The sequence below is a fragment of the Fukomys damarensis genome, unplaced genomic scaffold (assembly GCF_012274545.1).
Source record: "Fukomys damarensis isolate Sample0158 unplaced genomic scaffold, DMR_v1.0_HiC HiC_scaffold_35, whole genome shotgun sequence".
NCBI lineage: Eukaryota > Metazoa > Chordata > Mammalia > Rodentia > Bathyergidae > Fukomys > Fukomys damarensis.
The window spans coordinates 14,355,283-14,363,506 of NW_022900947.1; the positions used below are offsets into that span (position 1 = coordinate 14,355,283).

Here is an 8,224-nt window from a genome sequence, read left to right on the forward strand (position 1 = left end):
TAGATATATGTTCAACTATTGAATATTCACAAAACCAACATAGACAAACAGCCAACATATAAGTCCTCCAAAGTCCCTTCTAACCCTTCTCTAGCCACTGAATCAATTGTAGACTTGTCCTGATTTTAACTAACAAACTATATCCCCCAGTGAAAAGCACTATTTCCATCTACATTTTCTCCTAACACAGGAAGAGGTATCATCATGTGGTCCATGGGTGGTGGGCAGAATAATCATCCCTCAAAAATATTTGCACTGTAAGTCCCCAGAACCTACACACATGTTATTTCATGTGACAAAATGATTTTTTAGATCCCATTAGAGTCAAGCACCCTGAAGTGGGAAGACAGCCCCAGATTATACAGCGGGCTGCTCTGTTGGGATATAACTTGACTCCGTCCCAAAATGGTCCGTATATTAGGTAGTAATGTCAAGAAGTGGTGAGATCTTTAAAAAGTGGACTTAGGGTATGTCATTCCTGATGCCTCCCTGATCTCTCTCTCTGGCATCCTGTTGCAATCTGCAGTCTCTCTGTCCTCACTCTCCTGCCAGGATGCAGCCCTTCATGGTGTGACATAGGCCAGGCAGCCCTTTACATAACTGATACCAGGCTGTCTTGCCTTCTGGTCTCTAAAATTCTCAGCCAAATGAACCTCTCCTCTTTATTAGTTACCCTGTCTCATGTATGTCATCATGTTAAAAGAACACAGCCCGATATGTGGACTGAATCTAACTATAAGACTCTTTAGGAATGACTTAGGAGTAGAATAACTTCCAGAAGTTTGGAAGGACGCTCCGGAGAAAGCTGGTAAGAAAGCTGTGACCTCAGGATCAAAATATGTAGCGCTGAATTTTTCCAGCAACTTAAATGAGCCTCCTATGTCCCTAGAAAGGCAAACAGTCTGATAAACACCTTGGTTGCAGGCCTGTCAGTCCCAGACCTGGCCTCCAGCACTATATGATAAATATGCATTGTACTAATCCTTAAGTGTGATATTTGTTACAGCAGATGCGGAGAGCAAAAGCAACACTGTTCCAGCATAGTATCGTTCAATCTGTTCAGAAACAGCAGAAACTACCTTCCGCTCAACAAGCTTTGCGACATGATCCCTAATCAAGTGAGCAATATTTTTATTTTCTTTCCCAATGAAACCATTAATTAGTTAATCAAACAGTTGCTTATTGTTTCCTGAAATGTGCACTCTGAATCAGCAGTCCTCTTGTAAGAAGAAATAGCAAAATTTATTCTTTGCCTTCTGTGTGTTTTGCTTGAATAGAGATTTTAGTAAGACATAAATATAATCTCTCTCAAGAGCCTGTTATCTTTTGTGCCTTTTGTTCATGAACTTAAATCAATTTTGACAAAAGGCTCACTTTTGTAAAGTATAGAGTTTTTAATAATTATAGTTATTTGTCACCGCCTTAAATCTAAATATTATTGCTTTGAACCAAGCCTGTATTCATTTCTTATATTTGCAGCCTTATAAATTTTGTGCATATATTGTCTCTTTTGACAATTCTTTTAATATTTCCTTTGACAAATCTACACTCCAGCTTCACAAGAGTACAATTCATACAATAAACTATCTGGGATATTTTCTCATCAGCTCTGGGAAGCAGCAAAGATTTACTCCCTCAAGTTTAGTAGGTAAATTGCTAGGAAAAACAAAGTAAGTAGCTCAAATTTTTGAATTGCCTAAATGCTATGGTGAGAAACCTTTATGACTTCCACAATATGGGAATGACTTAAAAACTACAAAGTAAATCTTAACCTCTCCCCACCACTTTCAATATATATTTTAGCAATAGTGTCACTATTGGGTTGCATAAAAACCTACTTAAAATCATGTGTTCAAAGCCTGATATACCTATCAGCAAATTGATTTGTTTCTCCCAAAATTGTTTTTTCAAAATTTAATATAACTTTTCAACAGACTACAGCCACAACACACCTTGTGATATGAATTAGGAGGCCCTGAACATTTTTAAAAATGTATTAGTTAGCTAGGGTTACCCTAACAAACTGCCACGGACAAGGTGGCTTCAGGGATAAAAATGTATTGTATTATGATCTGGAGCTTAGACATCTGATATCGTTTCTTTTGAAGGCTGTTGGGAAGAAACCTATCCCCCATCCCTCATCAAGCTTCTGGCGGTTGATTAGAAATCACTGGTGTTTCGTGGCTTCTTTTGCATCCCCCAGACCTCTGCTTTCATCTTCCTCGTCCTGATGAGCCACACTGAGTCTAACTCATGACATCTGCAAAGGTCCGTTTCCAGACAAGGTCATTTTCTGAGGAACTGCGAATTTTAATTACATCCTCGAAACATGTGAATTTTTCGAGGATGGTACTCCAGCCTACCATAGCCCACATAATTCTAGCATGTTATTCTTGGTATATCTTTGACCAAGTCCCGCCCAACTTATATTCTGATGTACCTCAATAGAGAACTACATTCTCCTCTGTTCTGATATTGTGGTTTTAATAACAATTTCACAGGAATAATTTATTATCATCACTACTTCTCCCTCACACATTCTTAAACCAATTCCTCTGAAATTGTATAGTCCTTTTCCCTACCTGAGGAATCCGGGAAAGTATATTCTGCTGCTGAGATAGAGCTGGGGCAGGGCCTGAGATTCTGCAGTCCTAGCAATGACCTGGATAATGATGCTGACTTTGACCCAGCAGCCACACTGAAAGGAGCAGTGACGTAAAGCCCCTTCTGCAAGCTACAGATCAGAAGTGGTGTGGTCTGGGTAGACAAACAATAAAACAAACAAAATTTTACCAATAAATGCTTATGCTCAGCGAAGGACTGTACCGTTCTCTCACCTGCTGGAGTTACAGGGAATGAAAGCATGTGACCTCGTTAGTACGGGCACTTGTCGGAGGGCCACAGAGATGAGCTTCACCATTTCCATTTCTTTTTCTCCTGTCACAAATGACTCTGTGAAGGACCCAGCCCACACTTTAAAAATAAGTACCTAAGATGTAAGGAACTGCTGAAATGGTGGCTAACGTTCTACCTTCTAGTAGGCATTTGAATAATCCCATTCCTTATCTAATCCTCAATGCAATTGGCTATGGTGGAGCTAAAATGCTCATTAAATTGTATCTTATTCTTAGTGCCATTTCAGAATTTTAAAAAATCTGTACTTGAGGATGGGAGAAATGAGAGGTGTCAGACAAAGAATAGAAAGCACCAGTTCTGCAGGGTGAATAAACTGTGGAGATCTAAACTGTACTATGGTGACTCTAGTTCATCAAACTAGTGTATACCTGAACTTTGCTAAGACAGTATATCTTAAATATTCTTACTACATGCACACACACAGAGATAACTATATGGGTGATGGATATTTTAATTACTTTGCTTATAATAACTTTATGACATGTATGTATATCAAAACATGCAAATTTTATTAATTGATTATACATCTATAAAATTGATAAAAATTATAGAAGATAATAGAAATCAATTATAAACTGATATAGTAATTTTCTTCTGTAAACATAGTATTTCCTGCCACCCTATACCATCTGCCATGCAAAAATATTCTATGCTTAGTATCTCAGAGAGAGGTTGTCAAAATTTGATAAGAGTGAAATTCTTGATTTTTGACTTTCAAAAGCCAAGTTCAGGGACAGCTATTAATGGAAAGAATACGTCATCAGTCAGAGTCAAAACCATGTCTGAGAGCAAAAAGACAATATGCCTGTCCTACCTTCCTCCTATCCCCAAGGAGAACGTCCTCGAACTAATAAAGCTATAGCTTTCCCTTAAACTAGCAGGGTGTCAGATGAGAAGAAATGGCTACCAAGTGTGTCTAGGTAAAAGATTTTATTGCAGCTTCACAGGTTCCCATGCAATGATCTCAACAGGGCAGAAGTCAACTGATAGATTTTTTTCACTTTACACCAGAAGAATACAATATGTCCTGGAAAGTTCAGAGGACAGTGGAATTTACTCCCATTGAGACCTGAGAAGAGACACAAACAAGCAATTCACAAGGACAAAGACAGATGACTAAGGATCAGATACCTCACTCCTCAAAGTCTCATTCGCCCAACACACTTCCAAGAAGAAGAGGGATATTTTATAAAAGAAATTACATACAACTAAGACTCATAGAGGAAGTAGTTATTTGCACTGAGTCTACTCTGAAATTCTTGCCAAATTCATAGGTGTTCGTCTTCAAACACCAAACAATGCATTTCACATACAATGTTTCTGGGTAATTACTTTATATACATATTTACTTTGTATAATACTTATCTATCTGTGGCTCAGCTCGCTCTGTTTTTGTTATCCAGCATAGTAGCCACTAGCCATATGTGAGTCTTCAAGACTTGACATGAGTCAAATATGAATTGAAATGTACTGTAAATGCCAAATGCACACTGATTTTCAAGACCTGGCAAGATAGTAAGAAATAAAATATCGCATTAATGATGTTATTAATTACATATTAAAGTGATGATATTCTGTTTGTTTGTTTGTTTGTTTTGAGGCAGGGTCTCACTATGTAGCTGAGACTGACCTGGAACTCACTATGTAGCCCAGGTTGGTCTCGAACTCACAGCGATCCTCCTGCCTCAGCCTCCTGAGTGCTGGGATTACAGGCATGCGCCACCATGCCCGGCTTTTTTAAAGTGATGATATTCTGGATGCATTGTCTTAAAATACTTTATTAAAATTGATTTCAATTTTTCTTTTTACCTTTAAAAATATATCTACTTGGAAATTTTCTATGTGACTTGCATCATTTTTTCTGTTGAACAACGGGGTCTTATATGCTTGTCTATGTTAATACCATTTTCTTTCACCTAAGGAGCCACTATCACTGCTTAATTTTTTCCATGTGCAAGTGACTTTTAATGACTTTATAATGATGATGTCTAACAGTCCCTTACAGGGTGTACTGGCAATTATATACAAAATGTATTGTATTTCATTTCCTGGTGATGGAACTTGGGAATAATCACTGGGAATGATTGCTTGGTCTGTAATTTGTACAAAAAGGAAGAGACTTTTTTCCACAGTGATTAAGGCAAAGCCATTAATACCACTGATGTTTTCTTTAAAATGCTTGGTTACCAAACAAAAGTAGTGAATTCACTCAATCAACCAAAGTGAATCAAAAAATGAGAAAACCTAACCTATTGCCCTGAATGTTGAACGTTGGTTAGATTAATTACCAAAGTCACAATTTATATAATATGTAGTAACATACTATAAACAGAAACATTCAAAAATCTTTTATATATAAAGGTGTAGGTGAATCACATAGACAGTACAATAATCCAGAACTAGAAGTCCCTGCTATTTTGTGCCTATCCCTAGTTGTCCATTTAGACAGTCTTAATCTTAGTCTGTTCAAGGCAGCTGGAATAAATTATGACAGGCTCGGTAGTTTATAAACAACAAATGTGTAGTTTGCACAGTTGTGGAGCATGTGAAATCGAAGATCAGGTCATGAGCAAATTCTGTGTCAGGTGAGGTCCTATTTTGTCCATAAATGGTGCCGTCTAACTGCATCCTTACATGGTGGCAGGCAGGAGTGGTCTCAAGCCTCTGTTGTAGGGCACTCTCTAGTCCTCAGCTCTCCCCATGACCTAATTACTTCTCAAGAGCCACACCTCTTTATATCATTAGCTTGGGGTGAGGATTCCAACATTTGAATTTGGAGGAAACCCAGAAATTCTGATCATAGCAGAAAGGAGCTGTAGCCTTCACTTAAGAATAACAAGGAACCCTGGGGTACCTCGTATAGGTGGAGAAAGAGGAAAGATACACTGACTTCACTATACCCTAATTTCTTTAATCTGTCATTAGTGTTGTGCATTAGCCAAACCCAAACAGAAGCTGGAGGGTATAGGAACCACACTGACTCGATTCGTACCATTAAGTTTCCTCAGGGCAGACAGTAGGGCAGAAGCTGGAGAGTGGACCTGCAAAGACAGAAAACATATGGCATATTCTGTTTTCAGAATAATCATCATACTTCTAGACACATAGGTCAGTTTCTCTCCCTCTTTTGTTTTGTTTTGTTACCAGGGATCAAACTCAGGACCTTGCACTTGCAAGGCAGGCAGGCAGTGGCACCACTGAGCTAAATCCCTGGATCACCCTCATTCTTCTACACCCTCTCCCAAATATAGAATTTCAACTTAAAACCAGAGCAGAAGTCACACACAAACGTCCACGGTCAGTGCTGTTTCTCAAGCCATGCATATTCTCTTGGACTTGGTCTACTTCCATACCTTGGGTATCATGTATACGTGGATGGCTCTAAGATCTGCAAGTTAGCCTACACCCTCCCCTAGACTCCAGATGGACATATCCGACTCTCTGCTGGTTGTCTTCATCTGGACACCTCACAGGCTTCTCAAGCTAGTTGTTTTAAAACATCCATTCTTTATTGCATGATATTTTGACAAATTTGTAACACTAATGAGCCTGTTTCTTTTACAAAATGAAAGTTCAGAAGAAGCTGTTTTAATTATGATTAAGAAAGAGTTACACAGGCAATAGTGGTTATTATGAAGGTCTGAAAATTTAAGACATTGTCCATGGTTAATATTGCAAGATATAGGTTGAGACTTTTGCTACTTATAGTGCCCTGTATGCTTATATTATTTTATTGAGAGAGGGTATTGCTATGTACTCCAGGCTGGCCTTGAACTCACTATGTAGCACAAGCTGGCCTCAAGCTCACGGCAATGCTCCTGCCTCAGCCTCCAGAGTGCTGGAATTTCAGGTGTGCGCCACACACCTGGGCCTCTGCTTGTTAATTTTAATTCATTTTTACCTGGATAATTATACTAGCTAATGCCGAGCACTTTCTATGTGTCAGGTACTTTATTCTTGCTGTTTAGACTCACAAGGCCCCCATGATGAGGGGAGAATTTAGGGTTAGAGGAGTTGCTCTGCACAGGCATTGTAGCTAATAAGAAGTTCAGTGAGTTTCAGATTTAGAGTTAATCTTCAGAGCAATATGCATATGGCTTCTCTGCAATATCAAATACAAATCATTGTTTTAGTCCAGAATAGAAGGATTAGAAGGTCAAAAGCAAGCAGTTCTGAGTCTGACATTGAAAATTCTAGTGGTAAGGAAGATATAATAGGGCCTGAGAAAGATGGAGAAAATAAGTTATAGGGCAAAAGTAGCTGAAGATACAGGACATTTTAAAATTTTCTACATTTTTTTCAAACCATTAGTTAAGCTTGCACTGTGAAAGGTGCTGGGGATAGAGAAGCAACGATGACAATTTGACCCTCATGGAAAATATAGACTTGGACAGTATAATACATTTTAAAATTAAAGTAAGTTTCTATGCAAGTTACTTAAAGCATTAGTGAAATTAAGTATGGGCAGAATTCATTCATTCATTCATTCATTTTATTCACTCAGAAAGCATTTCCTGAGTACTAACTAGAAGCTGGAGAGAGAAAAAAAAAAAAGATGAAGTCTTTATCCTGAAGAGACAGACACCCTAATAGAGGTGCTTCTGGTGTTACAGTCAGGTAACAAGAATAGAGCTATAAGGGCACGGAAGGACTGCACCATTGTGTACCTCAGCATCTCCTGAGTAGAAAGTTAAGACTGGGTTGGCAACTGCAGAAGGTTAGGAAAGATTGCAATGGACAGGTCTAAAAGAGTTTCAGCGCTTAAGACAACCCAACTTGACGCTGGCGGAAGAGCAAGAGGAAACACATTTTTCTGCACCACCAGATTAGTTAAAATAATTCTGAGGACAAAAGCACATGCTTTTTAATTACTAGGAAAATGATGTATTCTGTAGTTGAATGTAATAGCATATGGAAGCGATTTCAACAGCTGGGTTTATGCATTAGCTAGATAGAACAGGAAGGTCAGGTAAATTCCACAGTTGGTTGGGCCAAATGGCTTTGGAACAGGAGTTCACAATTCCTAGCTCTTAGAATATCACGGGCAGAACAGAGAACACTAAATATTTGAGAGAAGAGGTTGGAGAGGAGGGGACTGCAATTAGTCATCTCTGGTTCCAGAAGCTCTCATCCTTAAAGACCTCTCACCAGCGGCCGTTTAGTCATAAACATCGCTCCCCCTGCGTAAGCAAGGATCTTTGAAACGACTCATTTGGTTGCCACGGTAACCGTCGACAACTACGTTAAGGCAGCCTCTCTGCTATTGGTTTAGAGGACGCAGCGTGCGTCTGACGTTAGTGCGCGGCGT

The 8,224-nt window shown here is 38.9% G+C and overlaps 1 long non-coding RNA gene across 1 annotated transcript; it reads right to left on the reverse strand.

The window, feature by feature from the left end:
• Positions 1–3,836: 3,836 nt before the first annotated feature.
• LOC104852661 lies at positions 3,837–8,139 on the reverse strand. Its single transcript, XR_777551.1, has 4 exons — positions 8,065–8,139; positions 5,909–5,957; positions 4,266–4,420; positions 3,837–3,985 (listed from the first exon to the last, which is right to left on the reverse strand). It is a non-coding gene; the product is annotated as an uncharacterized LOC104852661 (long non-coding RNA).
• Between the last annotated feature and the right edge of the window lie 85 nt (positions 8,140–8,224).